Source organism: Triturus cristatus, chromosome 4_1 (genome assembly GCF_964204655.1).
Source record: "Triturus cristatus chromosome 4_1, aTriCri1.1, whole genome shotgun sequence".
NCBI classification, from domain to species: Eukaryota; Metazoa; Chordata; class Amphibia; order Caudata; family Salamandridae; genus Triturus; species Triturus cristatus.
Window position 1 is genome coordinate 208,837,814 of NC_140585.1, and position 25,402 is coordinate 208,863,215.

Genomic DNA, 25,402 nt, shown 5'->3' on the forward strand with positions numbered 1-25,402 from the left:
AACAACATATCCCGGACTCAGATGACCCCACATCATACAAATCAGACATATGAGTGACTGCGAACACAGCTCCCTGAACATGAGCACCTCACAGTCTGCTGTGCATGAAACACAGCTGTCTGAACTTCACAGTTGCATACACCATTGTGCACTGTCAAGTGATCACACACCTATATGTCACACAGTTCTTGTCTCCTATAGTATGTCCTGCTGACCCTCAAACTCATGAACACCCCAGTTGTCCTGAAAAGGAAGCCACACCACAATGACACAGAGGCAGACACCTGAAGGCACATGTCACTAAGCACAGTCTGTAAGTTGATACATGGGAGTGGGAGTACAGAGTGTTTTAAAATGCCCTGGAGTAGGCATGACTGCCCAGGTCTACGTGAAACAGTGTATAGCCCTGGACAGTAGGCAGGTGGCTAAGCAAGTGTGACACACTTGATATACATACTCCTGAGGCCCAAAATTTGGAGTCACCTGCTGCCTGGGTGTGTTTGAAATACCCCAGGCACATGTGGCGAGTCAGACCAGCAATTGGAACACATATCAAGGACACACACAGATCACATGTTAGATCTCAGGCATTGTGTAAACAATTGACCCACCCATGAAACATACAACGGAGTCACAGCAACAGATGCTGTCCGCAACCTTAAGCATAGCTGACTGCAGGGACACAGTGCACTAGTGAAACAAGCCACAGACTATAGGGGCCACACCTGTGGATCAGATGAGGAGGGTGCATTACACAATTGAGGGACATGAGTCCTGGACTACAAGACTGATGTAATGTGGAAGTGTGACCAGGCCAAAAGACTGCAAATAGCATGTCAGACATAGTTCACAGATTAGGCATGGACTTACCCCCTCCTTGCTGCTGTCTGGCCTTCATCTGCCCATCCAGGTCCGAAAAGACCACCACCAGAATCCTGAGCATGTGGGGGGTCATGGTCCGGTGTCCGCCCCTCCTGTGTGGAGGTGACAGCTTCAGCTGGACCCTTGCGATCCTCCGGGTCCATCCCCGAAGGTCCTGCCACCTCTTCTGGCAGTTGCAGATCCGGTGCTTGTAGACCCCCACTGATCTAACTGCCCGGGTGATGGTCAGCCATATCTCATGCTTCAGGTGGGCATCAACCTGTGAGGATGACAAAGTGAAAAGGCCATTACCACACATGCCACATATTTGTGCTGCACACAGTTGGATATACATCTAGTCATCACAAAGGGAAAAGAGGTACACAGGTAGTGCACCCATGGAAATGGACAATTGCCCTGCATGTCTGACATGTTAACATTGCCTGGGAAGTTAAAGCTTGCACAAATGCACTTTTGCTGCAGAAGACCTGTTCATCACATATACCGGTTGAAAATACTCAGTGAGTACGCTTGCCACTGGTGTACACACTGCTAGTACTGCTAGTCAGACAACATGCACCATTAGGAAGGCAGTGGACTGCACACTCTCCTGTTACCCTGGTTTCCCATACAGCTTGCAGTAATGTGGAAGGAGCCCGTCCAGCAGGGCCTGGTTCTCCTCTTCAGTGAAAGCTGTGGCTCTCTCCAGAATACGTGCCATAGCAATAGCTAGAGGATACAGAGACAGCAGCAGTGGTAGCAGAGATGGGGTACAGTAGCATGTAGTGCAGGCAAGTGAACTCCCTGGGGGTCAGTTAGCCTTATATTTGTGCTGCAGAGGCAGAATCTGTGCCATGTGTCCTAAGTGATAGGTCCAACACAGTTTCATTCTATGAATCTGGCCAATCCATGGAATTGTACAACTCGTACGCGTCTTCCGCATCATTCAAATTTTCACCTTCATGACACCCTAGAAATTGCAACTCGTACAAGTTTTGAATACGCATCCGTCTCCATGACAGTCCAATGCCACGGCTCAGTCAACTAACTGTACAATGCGTAGTTTGAAAATCCACACGCACTCGTCTCAATATGATTCAACGGGCTATGCATGCGCATGGCTCGGTCCATTCCTGCATGACGCGTATGCATAATTGTCACACGCATCGGTTCACATTGCAGTCAATGGCCAAGGCGTGTGCACGGCTTGGTTCATGCCTGCGCGACGCGTATGCATAATAGTCACCCGCATCGGTTCACATTGCAGTCAATGGCCAAGGCGTGCGCACGGCTCGGTCCAGAACTGTGCAATGCGTCTCTGTAGAAGTCACCCGCGTCGGTTGACATTGGTGTGACTTGTTGACGGATTCCACACACAATTACTTGCCAGGGACTCAGGTGCACACCAACCACACCACAGCATGTGCCACACTGTATCCCATGGCATGTAAGGCTGCATTAGCTGTGTGTGTGTGTGTGTGTAGGGGGCAACATTTGGTTTGCTGTGCGGTACTTTGGTGCAGCCACTCCCAGGCTGTGCACGTGTTCATGGGGACAGAATCCTTTGTGTGTTGTGCACATTACCACTGTGATGTGCAACTGTACAGTTATGGGCATAAGTCATGGACACAGTTGCAGGTTGGATATGGTTAGGACATGTCACATACACCCTGAGTCCTGGGTGGGATGGTATGTACGTCACAGTGAGACCCATAGCCACAATTCTGATGTACACCCGCAGTCTGTGTGCATGTTGTCTCTCGGATGTGTCTGATCCCATGTGCCCAATGGGAGACAGTCTCCACATCCTTGTGGTTTGTGCATCATCATTGATGTTGTGTGTTTGTCTCAGAGACATCCATGTATGGCCTGCAGAGACAACATGGACCACTACCTGTGGGACTCATGGTTGTTTTGTGGCATGTACATGATACGCCATGTCATGCCAGTGTCCATGTGGCAATACAGGGACTCGGGGTATCTGCCTGTCAAAGAGTTGTGATGCCTGGGAGACATTAGTCCTCACTTGTCACTGTGGTGTGTGTTTGGAATGTGACAGCAGTACATAGGGACTGTGACACAGCCTAATGATTGGCCATTGCACTACATGTAAGTTATGTAGACATGTGGACTTGAGATGTGAGATGAAGGGCAAGTAGGTGACATATGTGTCCATACCCAACAGCACAAACCTTAGTACATTGTGTATTGTCATGATGTATCATGTGATATTTTGCTTGGTCATAGCCACATGGGTGGATGAATCGACAATCTTCCTTTGTTCATCTCTGTACTGCAGGGCACCAGCTGTCCATAGACCGATCCCAGACCTTGAAACCATGCAGGAACGCGACTGCATCCGACGGTAATGCTTCTCCAGGCCACTGATTGAGGAGTTGGCAGAGCAGTTGGCACCACATCTGCTACCTGGCCGAACATACCCTACACCACTGACCCCAGAGGTGAAGATGATGGCAGCCCTCCACTTCTTTGCTACCGGTACCTTTCAGTACACTGTGGCTACTGCTGGTGGTTTGTCGCAAACTATGTTCAGTCGTGTGCTACGCAATGTCTTGGAGGGGATGTTGCATTTCCTTGACCTGTACATCAAGTTTCCTAGCCCAGGAGAAGTGTGGCTCAATGGTTAGAGTGGCAGACCCTGATGCAGAGATCTGGCCCGGGACCAGGGTTCATTTCCCGCCTCGGCGGGTCTTGGGCTCACTTTCCTCGGACCTGACAATTCTCATCTTGGTGCCTACTCTAATCATGGGTCCCACTCTGCAACTCTGGGCAATAGCTTGCTTAATCTCCACAACGGACCCAACAGCGCTGGGGATGCCTGGCTTCACCTTGGAGGTGCCCAGGAGTGGACATTTCACAGGGAAAGCCAGGAAGGGTTCCACAGCGGTATGAGTACAAGCGCCAGGACGCCCCGTCGCTGGGGCAGCAGTGCGCTATACAAGTACAAAATTTCATTTCATTTCAGGTAAACTCACTGACATAAAGGCTGCTTTTTATACACTGGGGAGGATGCCGAACGTCATTGGATCTATTGATGGTACATATGTGGCCCTGGTACCACCACGGGCACATGAGCAGACATACCGGAACAGGAAACATTTCCACTCCATCAATGCTATGGGGGTATGTCTAGCGGACATGTGTATCACACATGTGTGTGCACGTTTCCCCGGTTTTGCGCACGATGCATACATCATGAGGAGTAGTTGCATTGCAACGCTGATGTCACAGATGCCAAACCAGCGTGCCTGACTTGTCGGTGTGTACTGACTGTTTACCATTGTGTGTGTTTGGCAATGTTATATTCCACCCTCTTTCAAAACTCAGCTAATTGTTCAATTGTTTGTATGTAGGTGACTCTGGATACCCCAACATGCCGTGGTTGCCGACACCCCTCAGAAACACTGTGACACCAGCCGAGATGCGCTACAATGAGGCACATGGTCGGACCAGGAGGGTGATTGAGCGGACATTTGGTCTCCTGAAAAGCCACTGTAGACACTTGTGTCTACAGTGTCTATGACAGTGAGTGGTGTGTGGTGTGAAGGATGCATATGTTGCAGAATGATGTAGGAGTGGAATGCAGCTCACAACAGCACCTAGTGTGAATGAGACCATGCTACGGTGTCAGCTATATTGGTGTATCCATTCCATTTACTGTCAGATGTCCCCTGTCAATGATGTAAATGTGAGTTCCTGTGTGTTTTGTTCTATGTACTATATATGGATCTCCACACTTGTCATCTGTAAGACACACATCTACAGCCAGGCCAGGGAGCACCCCTGGACACTGCATCCCCAGACAGTGAGTTTGAACATACGTTGCAATGGCTGTGTGTGCGAACGTGTTTGGGTTGGCCAGTGCATATGTGTGATTTGCAGCCACATCATTTATCAGGCCCATGTGTCAGCCATCTTGCCCAGGCATTTACTTTGTGAGTGACTGGTACCACGTGTGCAATGTGTTTTAGCAGAGAAGGTGTGTATGGCCAGCATTGGTGTTATTTGTTTTCAAGTCAGGACCTCCTTCTCCCCCAAGGCCAGTTATCCCATCATGAATCGTGCCACCATTGCAGTGGGTGCAGGTTAACTTTCAGGATGTCAGTCAGTGCAGTCCTGTTGTTTGTTGGTGCCCAGTTCCCAGCAGGGCCTTGTGCTCCCTACAACAGAGGCCAGTGTCAGACATCTTGTCAGTCCATTTCCACACCCTGTGAGGTGAGCATCGTTCAGTGTGAACTTGCTGGGTCATGTAGGTGGGTGGGGATTGTCTGTGACTGCAACTCCCATCATGCTCTTGGCTACACCCCCCGTCCCAGCATGCCCATGCTTCCTTCCTTTTGACTCTGCTTCCCTGTGAGAGAGTGTGACAGAAATGGCAAAATGGCTGGCTGTGCAGTCCTGGTGTTTGTTGGTGCCCAGTTCCCAGCAGGGCCTTGTGTTCCCCACAACAGAGCCCAGTGTCAGACATCTTGTCAGTCCATTTCCACTCCCTGTGACGTGAGCATCGTTCAGTGTGAGCTTGCTGGGCCATGTAGGTGGGTGGGGATTGTCTGTGACTGCAACTCCCATCATGCTCTTGGCTACACCCCTCTTCCCAGAATGCCCATACTTCCTTCCTTTTGACTGCTTCCCTGTGAGGGAGTGTGACAGCAATGGCAAGATGGCTGACAGTGCAGTCCTCGTGTTTGTTTGGCTACAAGTCCAAAGAGAGCCCCTGTGCTTCACACAGCAGTACCCAGTGTGGTGTATCTTTGGGTGATATTTCACTACAGTGTCAGTCAATGCATTATCCCAGGTGAGTTGTGTGGAGTGTGTGTTGAGGGGTGTGTGTGTCTAAACATGCTGGTAAGTATGGTCAGAGCTGTCAGTCCTCCTTCCCACCCAGCCAGACATCCCACCATGAAACGTGCTTCCGTTGCAGGGCGTGCAAGTTGGCTTTCAGGATGTCAGGCAGTGGTGTCCTGCTTCTGATTTGAGCACAACCCCTACCAGGGCCTTGTGCTCCCCACATCAGGACCCAGTGTCAGCCATCTTTTCAGTTATTTTCCACTCCCTGTGATGTGAGCATGGTTCAGAGAGGTCTTGATGGGCCAATTGGAAGGGGGACCATTATCTGTGACTACAAACTCCCTCATGCTTTTGGATACACTCACTTCACCAGCATACTCACTATTTCTTCCTGTCAGTCAGCTTCACTGTGAAGTAGTGTGTTTGTGGTGGCAAAATGTCTGACAGTCTTTATTTAGATTTGTGCCACTGCCTTGTGTAGGAGAGTAGGGTCTGCAATCCTATGATCACCCAGATTTTTTGCTTTTGCTTCATTGGTTTACGACTTTCCCTGGCTGTGGGCCTGCCAATCAGACCCACAGCCTAGCTGTTCTCTCTCGAAATTAACACACATGTACATAAGGTGCATCCACTAATTGGAACTGGGCCGCCGTATCAGTCCCTGTATCAGCATACCACAGGTATCCAGGGCATCGGTGTACCCAGGGCCTACCAGGGGCTGCAGCATGTATTATGCCACCCCTGGATGGCCGCCCAAATCTGACACAACTGGCTGCGCGACAGCTGGGGCAAGGTGGTGTAATCACCCGTTGCTATAGGTGTAGTATTCCTATGCCTAACCCTAAAATGGACACATGGATTCCTGTCAGTCACTCCTATGGCAGGCCTTATCAATCCTGAGGGCAGAGTGCTGGGAATCATGTGGGATGGGGCTCTGGCACGAGCTGAGCCCGTCGACGGCTTGCAGAACCAAGTCCTAGTAGCCGTTCCATGGTGACGCGTGCCGACTACCTTAAAATGCATTATAATCCTCGCGGTTATTTGCTGACCTTGGCATCGCATCACCCACACATATCGAGTAAGGTGTCATACGAATTGGAATACGAACCCCTCGCCAATTCTGGTGACGGGGTTAGCATTCCCCCCTTTTAGAGGGGCACGACATGGAAGTAACCTTGAACCCCGGTTAAAAGTTGACTCAAGCCTCAGCATCACAAAATGGATGCTGCCACCAGACACAAGTCTGACCTCCAGCTGCTGGGAGACCTTCCAGCGGAGGGAGCTTGGACAAAGGGTTTCCTGTCGAGGGCGGTGTTAGCACCATCCCAGACAGGGTTTGTGTATCCCAGGTAGGCAGGGCTGAAAGGAAGGTGATTGCAAGTGGCACCCCGGTGCTCACTGTGCATAGCCCGGCTCAAACCAGTTTCGGGGGCAACCCTGCCCCTGAGCTGGGGCGAAGCCGGACAAAGGATAGGGGTGTAACCACCCCCCTCCTGGCCCCACCCATAGGTAGGACCTAGTCACGGGCCAGCCCCTTTTCTTAGAATAAAGGTAGGAGCGAGTCCCCTTCCCAAATTGGATAATTCTGAATCTTGAACTACTTTCCACAAAAGGAACTCTTGACTTTTTCTGAAGACTCTCCCTTGTGGCTAAGGAGTAGCCACCCTGCACCAGCAGGCACCACCTAAGCGCTTGCGGTTTGCTGTACGTCTCTCCTATGGATCAAGACTGCCCAGCTCGACGAGACCCGAGTTCCCTGCCATCTCTGACCTCTACCTACATCGTCAGCCCAGCTGAGAGTCGTAGGTGTGACGAGACCTGCGGGACCGGCTATCTTCAGAACCTGCACGACGCTTATCTAGCACACCCACCGAGGGACCCTCAAGTGAGTGTACCTAGGGTTTGAGAAGCCCTAACCCTAAGCAGCTCCAGCACCGAAGTCTGCCTCCCCAGCATCCCCGAGATCTGCGTGGGGGCCCTTCCGCTCCTTGCTGTTCACCGCGTTGTCCGGCCACTCGCCGACCGGCTGTGGCCCCCTTCACGACGCACCACGATAGTTTTTCATCACTGGTCTGGTTGCTTCAGACTGGCTCTTGCTCACCTTCAACAGAGGAGTACCACGGACCCTCCTGGTCCACTCCAGACGCCATCTTGACTCCACCGCGTGGGCTTGCCACTGCCAAGACCTGCTGCCCCACTCCTGGGCCCAGCCTCATCGACAGCAGACACCTGCGTGGGACAGCTCGCCCTCCATCCTGGTCGCCGCCGCTCCTCCTGGTCCGAGGAACAGCCGAGTCCGACATCACCCACTCACCTGGTCGAGGTGACTTCAGCCGGTACCCGCCTGGTGCCCACACGATCGCTGGCTAGCAGTTGAGAACTGAGTCCCCTCTGCTTTCAGGTTTCCTTCATCACCGATCCAGGCTTGGATCTCGCTGAATATCGACACTGGTCGCCTGCCAGCAACTTCTTCTTTCAGGCTCCTGAGACTACAACGAGGACTCCCGACATCTTGCCGAACCTCACGCAGCCGCAGCCTCTGGGCTAGGTAACTCGAGCATTTCGGTGCTCCATCGCAGGTTCGCTCTCCAAGTGTCCAGCTCCTTTTTCGTTTAGTCCCACTGATCGGATCACTCCGGAATCAGTAACTCCAGACTCTAACCATTCGCATCCCACTGTTAGTGTAGATGGTTTTTCATGCCCCTCGGGCATTTGTGTAAATTTTGCCACTTGATGTATTTTCATAAGAGTTTTGTAGTGTGCTTCGCTCCCTGACTCATAAAGAGCCAGGGTAGTCGTGTTATAAATAAATACCCTTTATTTTCATAACAACTTGTGTGGTGTCCTTTCACGCGGTGTTCAAGGGGTAAATGTGGTGGTAAAACAGCTGGCTTAACACGCCCTCTAGAGTTTAGCCTAAAGACTGCTCTTGTCCATGCTACTAGGATAGCTGGTCTATAAGGTTGACTTACAACCAATCATCAATAAGGGTCGTTTGGAATGATACACAGTGAATAGTGAGCACTACATATCAGGCCAACTTCTCACATTGGTGAGCAGCGGTTGGGATTTGAGCTTGCTGTTGTTTTACCACACACGTATCCTAAGAATATCGAAGTGAAAGATCACATAAGTACCCAGGTACATATAACTTAACTTAGAATACTCTGAGTTCTACTGAACCAGCTGTTGCAGTGTAACAGGGCTTAGCACACCCTGACTACAACTCTTAGCAAGGGATCAGTAGGTAAACACATAGTGTAGGTAGGTGCATCACTTACACCTCACTAGAAAGCATGTCGGTCCACGGAGAGTCTGTGGAGACTCCCTTAGTGGTCAGTGACCCTCCACAGGTCGTGTCACGATATGCAGCCCTTAGGAGATGAGACAACTGTGTGCCTCCAGGAAGCTAAACCAGGGTTCTAACCCTACCATCACATTTCTGATAGGTCGCTTAGAGACTTACGATGCTAGGAGGTCCTCTATCACAGGTCCCCCCAATGCTGATGGGAACATGCCTCCCTTAGAGGGAACCCTTGGTGACCCCGACCTCGACCTCCATACAGAGGAGGAGGACGAGGAGGAGTTATCAGGAGACGAGGCAAACAAAGGTCCAGTGGTAGTCAGCAGGCTTACAAGGACCAACTTAAGCAGGCATGAGAATAGAACTGGGGGAGCCCCGAGCCCACGCTCAAGCAGGCCTAACCTTGGGAACGGACGAGCTAGGTCTCTCTCCAGAGGCTCTAACAGATCTGTTCGTACACATGTCTCTCAGGCATCTTCTCAGAGAGGAATGACGTCCCCTCAGAGAAGGGAGCATGAAGCGAAGATGAGGGAAGTCAATCTGAGGATCGAGCGGGAAGAACTTGCCCTCGCGAAAGAAAGACTTGCCTTGGCCCGAGGGCAGAAATGAAGTGGGTTAGATCCCACTGGTGGCAGCATTCTCATTAGAGAGAAAGACAGGGGTATAGACACTAGACACCTGAGTAAAATAGTGCCCCCCATTAAACAAGGGGACGACATCCACAAGTGGATAACTGCTTTGGAGAGGGCCTGCACTGTCCAGTGCGTCCCCCCGAGTCAGTGGGCAGCTATACTGTGGCTCTCCTTTGAAGGTAAAGGGCGAGACAAGCTCCTCACTACTAGAGCTGAGGATGCAAACAACTACCAAGTCCTGAAGAATACACTGATTGATGGGTTTGGCTTAACCACGGAACAGTACAGGTTGCTGTTCAGGGACACCCAGAAAATTCAGTCTCAGGATTGGACTGACTTTGTCGATTGTGCCACTAAGGCTTTGGAAGGCTGGTTGCTGGGTAGCAAGGTTACTGATTACACAGGATTGTACAATCTTATCATGAGAGAACAGATTTTAAACAACTGTCAGAACCAATTGTTGCATCAGCACCTTGTCGACTCGGATCTGACCTCTCCCCAAGAATTGGGAAAGAAGGCAGACAGATGGGTTAGAACAAGGGTCAAGCAGAACCAGAACCAGAACCAGGGTGGTCAGAAGAAAGCAGACCAAAAGGGTAGTAACAAGAACGAACAAAATGACCAGAAGTCTTCGACAGGTCCCCAACAAACCAAAGAGGGTGGGGGTCAGGCTTCACAGAAGAAGAAGACTCAAGAAGGCCAGTCAAAAAGGTGGTGCCAATACTGTAAAAGTAAGACTCACTGGTTTAGTGAGTGCACCAAGAAAGGAGGGCAAACTCCTGCCACTGCAGCCCCTAAGGCACCTGCACCCCCTAGTACAGTCAGCAGTGGTAGTGCACCTCCCAAGGCATTAGTTGGGTTAACCTTGGGAACCGAGGGGAGTAACGACTTAGTCAGCACGCTCACTCAGGCCGTCCTTGTCTGTACAGGGGATATGGATATGTCCCCTGATGCCAGTCCCAATACTTTGGGCAAATACAGACAGACACCTTTGATCAATGGAAAAGTGGCTCAGGCCTACAGGGACACTTGTGCCAGTGTCACCATGGTGACGCCTAACTTTGTGGACCCTGGACAGATCATGCTAGGTACCGATTACCTAGTGACCAATGCCAGCAACGTCACTACCAATCACAGTATGGCAGTTGTTGATTTCTCCTGGGGAGGGGTAAGTGGCCCGAAAAAGGTTGTGGTTAGTTCAGACCTCCCCGTAGAATGTCTGTTGGGCAATGATTTGGAAACGTCACAATGGTCAGAAGTGGAGCAGAGGACTCACATGGAAATGTTAGGCTTGCCAGCACATGTCCTTGCTGTGACCAGGTCACAGGCCAAAAGATGCCCCACTGAACAGGTGCTGGATCCTGGAAGAACGGACCAGACACCTTCCAAGAAAAGGAGCAGTAAGGGTAAGGCTTCGCCTTCCCCCTTGCCCCAGGTCGTGGATCAAGTCTCTGAGGAGGCTGACCTTAAAGAACTGAGGGAAACTGAGCCGAAAGAGCTTGAACCTGGTCAGGTTGAGTTTCTGGGCTCAGAGGGACCCTCCAGGGAAGACCTGGGGAAGGCACAGTTAGACTGCCCCTCACTTGAACCCCTCAGACAGCAGGCTGCTGCTGAGGCTGCAGGGAACGCCACAGGTACCCACAAAGTGTACTGGGACGATGGACTCCTGTACTCCGAGGCAAGAGACCCCAAACCTGGCTCGACCAGGAGGCTGGTCATCCCCTTGTCTCTGAGAGGTTTCCTTCTTACCTTGGCCCATGAGATTCCCCTTGCAGGTCACTTAGGCCAGAATAAGACTTGGGACAGAATTGTGCCACACTTTCACTGGCCCCACATGTCCGAAGATACGAAGGAGTTTTGCCGCTCCTGTGTCACTTGCCAAGCCAGTGGTAAGTCAGGTGGCACGACAAATGCCCCCCTAATACCACTGCCGGTGGTGGGGGTACCCTTTGAACGAGTGGGGATCGACATTGTCGGACCAATGGAACCCCAGACAGCATCAGGGCACAAGTTTATACTGGTGGTGGTGGACCACGCCACCAGGTATCCTGAAGCTATTCCCCTTAGGACCACTACAGCACCTGTGGTGGCACGGGCCCTAGTTGGAGTGTTCTCCAGAGTGGGCTTCCCTAAGGAGGTTGTCTCAGACAGAGGTGCAAACTTTATGTCGGGATATCTGACTGCAATGTGAAAGGAGTGTGGTGTCAACTACAAGTTCACCACACCCTATCACCCACAATGCAATGGGCTTGTTGAGAGATTCAACAGGACCCTAAAAGGGATGATTCACGGACTACCTGAAAAGCTTCGGCGGAGATGGGATGTCCTGATACCCTGCCTCTTGTTCGCCTACAGAGAGGTCCCGCAGAAGGGGGTTGGCTACAGACCTTTTGAGCTTCTGTTTGGACATCCTGTAAGGGGACCCCTTTGTTTGGTAAAGGAAGGATGGGAGAGACCTCTCAGAAAGCCGGCATCAAACATTGTGTACTATGTGCTCGGTCTCCTCTCGCGGATGGCGGAGTACATGGAAAAGGCATCTAAAAACCTTGAGGCGAGCCAAGAATTACAAAAAGCTTGGCACAACCAAAAGGCTGTCCTGACTGTGTACCAGCCTGGACAGAAGGTGTGGGTGCTGGAGCCAGTGGCCCCAGCAGCACTCAAAGACAAATGGTCTGGGCCCCACACGATCATTGAGCAAAAGGGAGAGGTCACCTACCTGGTAGACCTGGGAACTCCCCGGAGCCCCCACAGGGTGCTCCATGTAAACAGGCTCAAGGCATATGTCGACAGGGAGGGCATGGGCTTGCTCATGGCCACAGATGAGGGACAGGAGGAGGAGAGTGACCCTCTCCCGGACCTGCTCTCTCAGAACCCTGACGATGGGTCAGTAGATGGTGTTGTCTTTTGTGGCAGCCTCTCTGGACATCAACAAAGGGATTGTAAACAGGTTCTTCAATCCTTTCGACATATGTTCTCTCTGACGCCCAGTCAGACCAATTGGTGTACCCATGAGGTCGACACTGGGGACAGTCTGCCCGTAAAGAGTAAAATCTATCGGCAGCCTGATCATGTCAGAGACTGCATCAAGACAGAGGTGCAGAAAATGTTGGAGCTGGGAGTCATTGAACCCTCGGACAGCCCCTGGGCTAGTCCCGTAGTTCTCGTGCCGAAACCTCACACCCAGGGCGGTAAGAAAGAGATGAGGTTTTGCGTGGACTACAGAGGTCTCAATGCAGTCACTAAGACTGACGCCCACCCGATACCAAAAGCAGACGAACTTATCGACCGGTTGGCTTCGGCCAACTACTTAAGTACGTTTGACCTGACAGCTGGGTATTGGCAAATCAGGTTAGCTGAGGAGGCCAAGCCCAAAACAGCATTTTCTACCCCGGGTGGGCATTATCAGTTTGTGGTAATGCCCTTTGGTTTGAAAAATGCACCTGCCACCTTCCAAAGGCTGGTGAATCGAGTTCTCACTGGGTTGGACGACTTCTGTGCGGCATATCTGGACGATATCGCTGTCTTTAGCGCCACCTGGGAGGATCACCTGGTCCACCTGAGGAAAGTGTTAGAGGCCCTGCAAAAGGCAGGCCTCACTATCAAGGCCACTAAGTGCCAGATAGGGCAGACACAGGTTGTATACCTGGGCCACCTTGTAGGTGGAGGCCAGGTTCAGCCATTGGAGAGCAAAATACAGGCCATCCAGGACTGGGCTCCTCCAACCACCCAGACTCAGGTTCGAGCTTTCTTGGGCCTGACTGGTTATTACCGGAAATTTGACAGAAATTACGGATCCATTGTGACCCCGCTAAACGACCTGACAAGTAAAAAGATGCCAAAAAAAGTTCAGTGGACAGCGAGCTGTCAGAAGGCATTCGATGACCTAAAGCAGGCCATGTGCACAGCACCTATCCTAAAGAGTCCAGACTACTCCAAAACATTCATTGTCCAAACAGACGCTTCTGAGTTGGGTGTGGGAGCTGTTCTATCTCAACTGAATTTTGATGGTCATGACCAGCCCATAGCTTTTATTAGCAGGAGGCTGACCCCCAGAGAGAAGAATTGGTCAGCTATTGAGAGGGAGGCCTTTGCTGTGGTTTGGGCCCAGAAGAAGTTGAGGCCATACTTGTTTGGCACTCACTTCAAGATTCAGACCGACCATAAGCCCCTCTTGTGGCTAAATCAAATGAAGGGTGAAAACCCCAAACTACTTAGGTGGTCCATTTCCCTACAGGGGATGGACTTCACAGTGGAGCATAGACCTGGCACTGATCATGGCAATGCAGATGGGCTCTCCAGGTATTTCCACTTAGAGCAAGAAGACTCACCTGGTCAAGGTTAGCTTATTGTCCCAAAGTTTGGGGGGGGTCATGTAGGAGAGTAGGGTCTGCAATCCTATGATCACCCAGATTTTTTGCTTTTGCTTCATTGGTTTACGACTTTCCCTGGCTGTGGGCCTGCCAATCAGACCCACAGCCTAGCTGTTCTCTCTCGAAATTAACACACATGTACATTAGGTGCATCCACTAATTGGAACTGGGCCGCCGTATCAGTCCCTGTATCAGCATACCACAGGTATCCAGGGCATCGGTGTACCCAGGGCCTACCAGGGGCTGCAGCATTTTATTATGTAAGGGTGGGCGTAGTGGGCGTAGTGGGGCTACGTGAAGCAGCACGTAGTGTGCCCAAATCTACGCACACTACGCGCTTCGCGTAGCCCCACTACGTGCCACCCACCTCCCGCCCGCCCTCCTTTTAAATAATATCAGCAATGTAAAATAAATTAAAGTAAAGAGACTTACCTTAAGCGCGGCGTCTCCGGGGCTCCCTCTTCTTCGTTTCTAATTTCTTCTGACAAATGCGCATGCGCGGACGCCCGCGCATGCGCATTTTTTGCAAGAAATGCGCATGCGCGGGTGTCCGCGCATGCGCATTTGCCAGAAGAAATTAGAAACGAGAAAGAGGGAGCCCCGGAGACGCCGCGCTTAAGTTAAGTCGCTTTACTTTAATTTATTTTTCATTGCTGATATTATTTAAAAGGAGGGCAGGCGGGAGGTGGGTGGCGGGTGGCAGGCAGCTACGCTTCGCCCTCGGCGTGTGCGTAGCGCTGCCCTGCTTCGCCTACTTCGGAAAGTGCGAAGCAGGCAGCGCTACGTACACTACGTGGGCGAAGCGTAGTGCTACGCCCGGGGTTAGTATTATGCCACCCCTGGATGGCCGCCCAAATCTGACACAACTGGCTGCGCGACAGCTGGGGCAAGGTGGTGTAATCACCCGTTGCTATAGGTGTAGTATTCCTATGCCTAACCCTAAAATGGACACATGGACTCCTGTCAGTCACTCCTATGGCAGGCCTTATCAATCCTGAGGGCAGAGTGCTGGGAATCATGTGGGATGGGGCTCTGGCGCGAGCTGAGCCCGTCGACGGCTTGCGGAACCAAGTCCTAGTAGCCGTTCCATGGTGACGCGTGCCGACTACCTTAAAATGCATTATAATCCTCGCGGTTATTTGCTGACCTTGGCATCGCATCACCCACACATGTCGAGTAAGGTGTCATACGAATTGGAATACGAACCCCTCGCCAATTCTGGCGACGGGGTTAGCATTCCCCCCTTTTAGAGGGGCACGACATGGAAGTAACTTTGAACCCCGGTTAAAAGTTGACTCAAGCCTCAGCATCACAAAATGGATGCTGCCACCAGACACAAGTCTGACCTCCTGCTGCTGGGAGACCTTCCAGCGGAGGGAGCTTGGACAAAGGGTTTCCTGTCGAGGGCGGTGTTAGCACCATCCCAGACAGGGTTTGTGTATCCCAGGTAGGCAGGGCTGAAAGGAAGGTGATTGCAATTGGCACCCCGGTGCTCACTGTGCATAGCCCGGCTCAAACCAGTTTCGGGGGCAACCCTGCCCCTGAGCTGGGGCGAAGCCGGACAAAGGATAGGGGTGTAACCACCCCCCTCCTGGCCCCACCCATAGGTAGGACCTAGTCACGGGCCAGCCCCTTTTCTTAGAATAATGGTAGGAGCGAGTCCCCTTCCCAAATTGGATAATTCTGAATCTTGAACTACTTTCCACGAAAGGAACTCTTGACTTTTTCTGAAGACTCTCCCTTGTGGCTAAGGAGTAGCCACCCTGCACCAGCAGGCACCACCTAAGCGCTTGCGGTTTGCTGTACGTCTCTCCTACGGATCAAGACTGCCCAGCTCGACGAGACCCGAGTTCCCTGCCATCTCTGACCTCTACCTACATCGTCAGCCCAGCTGAGAGTCGTAGGTGTGACGAAACCTGCGGGACCGGCTATCTTCAGAACCTGCACGACGCTTATCTAGCACACCCACCGAGGGACCCTCGAGTGAGTGTACCTAGGGTTTGAGAAGCCCTAACCCTAAGCAGCTCCAGCACCGAAGTCTGCCTCCCCAGCATCCCCGAGATCTGCGTGGGGGCCCTTCCGCTCCTTGCTGTTCACCGCGTTGTCCGGCCACTCGCCGACCGGCTTGTGGCCCCCTTCACGACGCACCACAATAGTTTTTCATCACTGGTCTGGTTGCTCCAGACTGGCTCTTGCTCACCTTCAACAGAGGAGTACCACGGACCCTACTGGTCCACTCCAGACGCCATCTTGACTCCACCGCGTGGGCTTGCCACTGCCAAGACCTGCTGCCCCACTCCTGGGCCCAGCCTCATCGACAGCAGACACCTGCGTGGGACAGCTCGCCCTCCATCCTGGCCGCCGCCGCGCCTCCTGGTCCGAGGAACAGCCGAGTCCGACGTCACCCACTCACCTGGTCGAGGTGACTTCAGCCGGTACCCGCCTGGTGCCCACACGATCGCTGGCTAGCGGTTGAGAACTGAGTCCCCTCTGCTTTCAGGTTTCCTTCATCACCGATCCAGGCTTGGATCTCGCTGAATATCGACACTGGTCGCCTGCCAGCAACTTCTTCTTTCAGGCTCCTGAGACTACAACGGGGACTCCCGACATCTTGCCGAACCTCACGCAGCCGCAGCCTCTGGGCTAGGTAACTCGAGCATTTCGGTGCTCCATCGCAGGTTCGCTCTCCAAGTGTCCAGCTCCTTTTTCGTTTAGTCCCACTGATCGGATCACTCCGGAATCAGTAACTCCAGACTCTAACCATTCGCATCCCACTGTTAGTGTAGATGGTTTTTCATGCCCCTCGGGCATTTGTGTAAATTGTGCCACTTGAAGTATTTTCATAAGAGTTTTGTAGTGTGCTTCGCTCCCTGACTCATAAAGAGCCAGGGTAGTCGTGTTATAAATAAATACCCTTTATTTTCATAACAACTTGTGTGGTGTCCTTTCAAGCGGTGTTCAAGGGGTAAATGTGGTGGTAAAACCGCTGGCTTAACACGCCCTCTAGAGTTTAGCCTAAAGACTGCTCTTGTCCATGCTACTAGGATAGCTGGTCTATAAGGTTGACTTACAACCAATCATCAATAAGGGTCGTTTGGAATGATACACAGTGAATAGTGAGCACTACATATCAGGCCAACTTCTCACATTGGTGAGCAGCGGTTGGGATTTGAGCTTGCTGTTGTTTTACCACACACGTATCCTAAGAATATCGAAGTGAAAGATCACATAAGTACCCAGGTACATATAACTTAACTTAGAATACTCTGAGTTCTACTGAACCAGCTGTTGCAGTGTAACAGGGCTTAGCACACCCTGACTACAACTCTTAGCAAGGGATCTGTAGGTAAACACATAGTGTAGGTAGGTGCATCACTTACACCTCACTAGAAAGCATGTCGGTCCACGGAGAGTCTGCGGAGACTCCCTTAGTGGTCAGTGACCCTCCACAGGTCGTGTCACGATATGCAGCCCTTAGCTTCAAGGAGATGAGACAACTGTGTGCCTCCAGGAAGCTAAACCAGGGTTCTAACCCTACCATCACATTTCTGATAGGTCGCTTAGAGACTTACGATGCTAGGAGGTCCTCTATCACAGGTCCCCCCAATGCTGATGGGAACATGCCTCCCTTAGAGGGAACCCTTGGTGACCCCGACCTCGACCTTCATACAGAGGAGGAGGACGAGGAGGAGTTATCAGGAGACGAGGCAAACAAAGGTCCAGTGGTAGTCAGCAGGCTTACAAGGACCAACTTAAGCAGGCATGAGAATAGAACTGGGGGAGCCCCGGGCCCACGCTCAAGCAGGCCTAACCTTGGGAACGGACGAGCTAGGTCTCTCTCCAGAGGCTCTAACAGATCTGTTCGTACACATGTCTCTCAGGCATCTTCTCAGAGAGGAATGACGTCCCCTCAGAGAAGGGAGCATGAAGCGAAGATGAGGGAAGTCAATCTGAGGATCGAGCGGGAAGAACTTGCCCTCGCGAAAGAAAGACTTGCCTTGGCCCGAGAGCAGAAATGAAGTGGGTTAGATCCCACTGGTGGCAGCATTCTCATTAGAGAGAAAGACAGGGGTATAGACACTAGACACCTGAGTAAAATAGTGCCCCCCTTTAAACAAGGGGACGACATCCACAAGTGGATAACTGCTTTGGAGAGGGCCTGCACTGTCCAGTGCGTCCCCCCGAGTCAGTGGGCAGCTATACTGTGGCTCTCCTTTGAAGGTAAAGGGCGAGACAAGCTCCTCACTACTAGAGCTGAGGATGCAAACAACTACCAAGTCCTGAAGAATACACTGATTGATGGGTTTGGCTTAACCACGGAACAGTACAGGTTGCTGTTCAGGGACACCCAGAAAATTCAGTCTCAGGATTGGACTGACTTTGTCGATTGTGCCACTAAGGCTTTGGAAGGCTGGTTGCTGGGTAGCAAGGTTACTGATTACACAGGATTGTACAATCTTATCATGAGAGAACAGATTTTAAACAACTGTCAGAACCAATTGTTGCATCAGCACCTTGTCGACTCGGATCTGACCTCTCCCCAAGAATTGGGAAAGAAGGCAGACAGATGGGTCAGAACAAGGGTCAAGCAGAACCAGAACCAGAACCAGGGTGGTCAGAAGAAAGCAGACCAAAAGGGTAGTAACAAGAACGAACAAAATGACCAGAAGTCTTCGACAGGTCCCCAACAAACCAAAGAGGGTGGGGGTCAGGCTTCACAGAAGAAGAAGACTCAAGAAGGCCAGTCAAAAAGGTGGTGCCAATACTGTAAAAGTAAGACTCACTGGTTTAGTGAGTGCACCAAGAAAGGAGAGCAAACTCCTGCCACTGCAGCCCCTAAGGCACCTGCACCCCCTAGTACAGTCAGCAGTGGTAGTGCACCTCCCAAGGCATTAGTTGGGTTAACCTTGGGAACCGAGGGGAGTAACGACTTAGTCAGCACGCTCACTCAGGCCGTCCTTGTCTGTACAGGGGATATGGATATGTCCCCTGATGCCAGTCCCAATACTTTGGGCAAATACAGACAGACACCTTTGATCAATGGAAAAGTGGCTCAGGCCTACAGGGACACTTGTGCCAGTGTCACCATGGTGACGCCTAACTTTGTGGACCCTGGACAGATCATGCTAGGTACCGATTACCTAGTGACCAATGCCAGCAACGTCACTACCAATCACAGTATGGCAGTTGTTGATTTCTCCTGGGGAGGGGTAAGTGGCCCGAAAAAGGTTGTGGTTAGTTCAGACCTCCCCGTAGAATGTCTGTTGGGCAATGATTTGGAAACGTCACAATGGTCAGAAGTGGAGCAGAGGACTCACATGGAAATGTTAGGCTTGCCAGCACATGTCCTTGCTGTGACCAGGTCACAGGCCAAAAGATGCCCCACTGAACAGGTGCTGGATCCTGGAAGAACGGACCAGACACCTTCCAAGAAAAGGAGCAGTAAGGGTAAGGCTTCGCCTTCCCCCTTGCCCCAGGTCGTGGATCAAGTCTCTGAGGAGGCTGACCTTAAAGAACTGAGGGAAACTGAGCCGAAAGAGCTTGAACCTGGTCAGGTTGAGTTTCTGGGCTCAGGGGGACCCTCCAGGGAAGACCTGGGGAAGGCACAGTTAGACTGCCCCTCACTTGAACCCCTCAGACAGCAGGCTGCTGCTGAGGCTGCAGGGAACGCCACAGGTACCCACAAAGTGTACTGGGACGATGGACTCCTGTACTCCGAGGCAAGAGACCCCAAACCTGGCTCGACCAGGAGGCTGGTCATCCCCTTGTCTCTGAGAGGTTTCCTTCTTACCTTGGCCCATGAGATTCCCCTTGCAGGTCACTTAGGCCAGAATAAGACTTGGGACAGAATTGTGCCACACTTTCACTGGCCCCACATGTCCGAAGATACGAAGGAGTTTTGCCGCTCCTGTGTCACTTGCCAAGCCAGTGGTAAGTCAGGTGGCACGACAAATGCCCCCCTAATACCACTGCCGGTGGTGGGGTACCCTTTGAACGAGTGGGGATCGACATTGTCGGACCAATGGAACCCCAGACAGCATCAGGGCACAAGTTTATACTGGTGGTGGTGGACCACGCCACCAGGTATCCTGAAGCTATTCCCCTTAGGACCACTACAGCACCTGTGGTGGCACGGGCCCTAGTTGGAGTGTTCTCCAGAGTGGGCTTCCCTAAGGAGGTTGTCTCAGACAGAGGTGCAAACTTTATGTCGGGATATCTGACTGCAATGTGAAAGGAGTGTGGTGTCAACTACAAGTTCACCACACCCTATCACCCACAATGCAATGGGCTTGTTGAGAGATTCAACAGGACCCTAAAAGGGATGATTCACGGACTACCTGAAAAGCTTCGGCGGAGATGGGATGTCCTGATACCCTGCCTCTTGTTCGCCTACAGAGAGGTCCCGCAGAAGGGGGTTGGCTACAGACCTTTTGAGCTTCTGTTCGGACATCCTGTAAGGGGACCCCTTTGTTTGGTAAAGGAAGGATGGGAGAGACCTCTCAGAAAGCCGGCATCAAACATTGTGTACTATGTGCTCGGTCTCCGCTCGCGGATGGCGGAGTACATGGAAAAGGCATCTAAAAACCTTGAGGCGAGCCAAGAATTACAAAAAGCTTGGCACGACCAAAAGGCTGTCCTGACTGTGTACCAGCCTGGACAGAAGGTGTGGGTGCTGGAGCCAGTGGCCCCAGCAGCACTCAAAGACAAATGGTCTGGGCCCCACACGATCATTGAGCAAAAGGGAGAGGTCACCTACCTGGTAGACCTGGGAACTCCCCGGAGCCCCCACAGGGTGCTCCATGTAAACAGGCTCAAGGCATATGTCGACAGGGAGGGCATGGGCTTGCTCATGGCCACAGATGAGGGACAGGAGGAGGAGAGTGACCCTCTCCCGGACCTGCTCTCTCAGAACCCTGACGATGGGTCAGTAGATGGTGTTGTCTTTTGTGGCAGCCTCTCTGGACATCAACAAAGGGATTGTAAACAGGTTCTTCAATCCTTTCGACATATGTTCTCTCTGACGCCCAGTCAGACCAATTGGTGTACCCATGAGGTCGACACTGGGGACAGTCTGCCCGTAAAGAGTAAAATCTATCGGCAGCCTGATCATGTCAGAGACTGCATCAAGACAGAGGTGCAGAAAATGTTGGAGCTGGGAGTCATTGAACCCTCGGACAGCCCCTGGGCTAGTCCCGTAGTTCTCGTGCCGAAACCTCACACCCAGGGCGGTAAGAAAGAGATGAGGTTTTGCGTGGACTACAGAGGTCTCAATGCAGTCACTAAGACTGACGCCCACCCGATACCAAGAGCAGACGAACTTATCGACCGGTTGGCTTCGGCCAACTACTTAAGTACGTTTGACCTGACAGCTGGGTATTGGCAAATCAGGTTAGCTGAGGAGGCCAAGCCCAAAACAGCATTTTCTACCCCGGGTGGGCATTATCAGTTTGTGGTAATGCCCTTTGGTTTGAAAAATGCACCTGCCACCTTCCAAAGGCTGGTGAATCGAGTTCTCACTGGGTTGGACGACTTCTGTGCGGCGTATCTGGACGATATCGCTGTCTTTAGCGCCACCTGGGAGGATCACCTGGTCCACCTGAGGAAAGTGTTAGAGGCCCTGCAAAAGGCAGGCCTCACTATCAAGGCCACTAAGTGCCAGATAGGGCAGACACAGGTTGTATACCTGGGCCACCTTGTAGGTGGAGGCCAGGTTCAGCCATTGGAGAGCAAAATACAGGCCATCCAGGACTGGGCTCCTCCAACCACCCAGACTCAGGTTCGAGCTTTCTTGGGCCTGACTGGTTATTACCGGAAATTTGACAGAAATTACGGATCCATTGTGACCCCGCTAAACGACCTGACAAGTAAAAAGATGCCAAAAAAAGTTCAGTGGACAGCGAGCTGTCAGAAGGCATTCGATGACCTAAAGCAGGCCATGTGCACAGCACCTATCCTAAAGAGTCCAGACTACTCCAAAACATTCATTGTCCAAACAGACGCTTCTGAGTTGGGTGTGGGAGCTGTTCTATCTCAACTGAATTTTGATGGTCATGACCAGCCCATAGCTTTTATTAGCAGGAGGCTGACCCCCAGAGAGAAGAATTGGTCAGCTATTGAGAGGGAGGCCTTTGCTGTGGTTTGGGCCCAGAAGAAGTTGAGGCCATACTTGTTTGGCACTCACTTCAAGATTCAGACCGACCATAAGCCCCTCTTGTGGCTAAATCAAATGAAGGGTGAAAACCCCAAACTACTTAGGTGGTCCATTTCCCTACAGGGGATGGACTTCACAGTGGAGCATAGACCTGGCACTGATCATGGCAATGCAGATGGGCTCTCCAGGTATTTCCACTTAGAGCAAGAAGACTCACCTGGTCAAGGTTAGCTTATTGTCCCAAAGTTTGGGGGGGGTCATGTAGGAGAGTAGGGTCTGCAATCCTATGATCACCCAAATTTTTTGCTTTTGCTTCATTGGTTTACGACTTTCCCTGGCTGTGGGCCTGCCAATCAGACCCACAGCCTAGCTGTTCTCTCTCGAAATTAACACACATGTACATTAGGTGCATCCACTAATTGGAACTGGGCCGCCGTATCAGTCCCTGTATCAGCATACCACAGGTATCCAGGGCATCGGTGTACCCAGGGCCTACCAGGGGCTGCAGCATGTATTATGTAAGGGTGGGCGTAGTGGGCGTAGTGGGGCTACGTGAAGCAGCACGTAGTGTGCCCAAATCTACGCACACTACGCGCTTCGCGTAGCCCCACTACGTGCCACCCACCTCCCGCCCGCCCTCCTTTTAAATAATATCAGCAATGTAAAATAAATTAAAGTAAAGAGACTTACCTTAAGCGCGGCGTCTCCGGGGCTCCCTCTTCTTCGTTTCTAATTTCTTCTGACAAATGCGCATGCGCGGACGCCCGCGCATGCGCATTTTTCACAAGAAATGCGCATGCGCGGGTGTCCGCGCATGCGCATTTGCCAGAAGAAATTAGAAACGAGAAAGAGGGAGCCCCGGAGACGCCGCGCTTAAGTTAAGTCGCTTTACTTTAATTTATTTTTCATTGCTGATATTATTTAAAAGGAGGGCAGGCGGGAGGTGGGTGGCGGGTGGCAGGCAGCTACGCTTCGCCCTCGGCGAGTGCGTAGCGCTGCCCTGCTTCGCCTACTTCGGAAAGTGCGAAGCAGGCAGCGCTACGTACACTACGTGGGCGAAGCGTAGTGCTACGCCCGGGGTTAGTATTATGCCACCCCTGGATGGCCGCCCAAATCTGACACAACTGGCTGCGCGACAGCTGGGGCAAGGTGGTGTAATCACCCGTTGCTATAGGTGTAGTATTCCTATGCCTAACCCTAAAATGGACACATGGACTCCTGTCAGTCACTCCTATGGCAGGCCTTATCAATCCTGAGGGCAGAGTGCTGGGAATCATGTGGGATGGGGCTCTGGCGCGAGCTGAGCCCGTCGACGGCTTGCGGAACCAAGTCCTAGTAGCCGTTCCATGGTGACGCGTGCCGACTACCTTAAAATGCATTATAATCCTCGCGGTTATTTGCTGACCTTGGCATCGCATCACCCACACATGTCGAGTAAGGTGTCATACGAATTGGAATACGAACCCCTCGCCAATTCTGGCGACGGGGTTAGCATTCCCCCCTTTTAGAGGGGCACGACATGGAAGTAACCTTGAACCCCGGTTAAAAGTTGACTCAAGCCTCAGCATCACAAAATGTATGCTGCCACCAGACACAAGTCTGACCTCCTGCTGCTGGGAGACCTTCCAGCGGAGGGAGCTTGGACAAAGGGTTTCCTGTCGAGGGCGGTGTTAGCAACATCCCAGACAGGGTTTGTGTATCCCAGGTAGGCAGGGCTGAAAGGAAGGTGATTGCAAGTGGCACCCCGGTGCTCACTGTGCATAGCCCGGCTCAAACCAGTTTCGGGGGCAACCCTGCCCCTGAGCTGGGGCGAAGCCGGACAAAGGATAGGGGTGTAACCACCCCCCTCCTGGCCCCACCCATAGGTAGGACCTAGTCACGGGCCAGCCCCTTTTCTTAGAATAATGGTAGGAGCGAGTCCCCTTCCCAAATTGGATAATTCTGAATCTTGAACTACTTTCCACGAAAGGAACTCTTGACTTTTTCTGAAGACTCTCCCTTGTGGCTAAGGAGTAGCCACCCTGCACCAGCAGGCACCACCTAAGCGCTTGCGGTTTGCTGTACGTCTCTCCTACGGATCAAGACTGCCCAGCTCGACGAGACCCGAGTTCCCTGCCATCTCTGACCTCTACCTACATCGTCAGCCCAGCTGAGAGTCGTAGGTGTGACGAGACCTGCGGGACCGGCTATCTTCAGAACCTGCACGACGCTTATCTAGCACACCCACCGAGGGACCCTCGAGTGAGTGTACCTAGGGTTTGAGAAGCCCTAACCCTAAGCAGCTCCAGCACCGAAGTCTGCCTCCCCAGCATCCCCGAGATCTGCGTGGGGGCCCTTCCGCTCCTTGCTGTTCACCGCGTTGTCCGGCCACTCGCCGACCGGCTTGTGGCCCCCTTCACGACGCACCACGATAGTTTTTCATCACTGGTCTGGTTGCTCCAGACTGGCTCTTGCTCACCTTCAACAGAGGAGTACCACGGACCCTACTGGTCCACTCCAGACGCCATCTTGACTCCACCGCGTGGGCTTGCCACTGCCAAGACCTGCTGCCCCACTCCTGGGCCCAGCCTCATCGACAGCAGACACCTGCGTGGGACAGCTCGCCCTCCATCCTGGCCGCCGCCGCGCCTCCTGGTCCGAGGAACAGCCGAGTCCGACGTCACCCACTCACCTGGTCGAGGTGACTTCAGCCGGTACCCGCCTGGTGCCCACACGATCGCTGGCTAGCGGTTGAGAACTGAGTCCCCTCTGCTTTCAGGTTTCCTTCATCACCGATCCAGGCTTGGATCTCGCTGAATATCGACACTGGTCGCCTGCCAGCAACTTCTTCTTTCAGGCTCCTGAGACTACAACGGGGACTCCCGACATCTTGCCGAACCTCACGCAGCCGCAGCCTCTGGGCTAGGTAACTCGAGCATTTCGGTGCTCCATCGCAGGTTCGCTCTCCAAGTGTCCAGCTCCTTTTTCGTTTAGTCCCACTGATCGGATCACTCCGGAATCAGTAACTCCAGACTCTAACCATTCGCATCCCACTGTTAGTGTAGATGGTTTTTCATGCCCCTCGGGCATTTGTGTAAATTGTGCCACTTGAAGTATTTTCATAAGAGGTTTGTAGTGTGCTTCGCTCCCTGACTCATAAAGAGCCAGGGTAGTCGTGTTATAAATAAATACCCTTTATTTTCATAACAACTTGTGTGGTGTCCTTTCAAGCGGTGTTCAAGGGGTAAATGTGGTGGTAAAACAGCTGGCTTAACACGCCCTCTAGAGTTTAGCC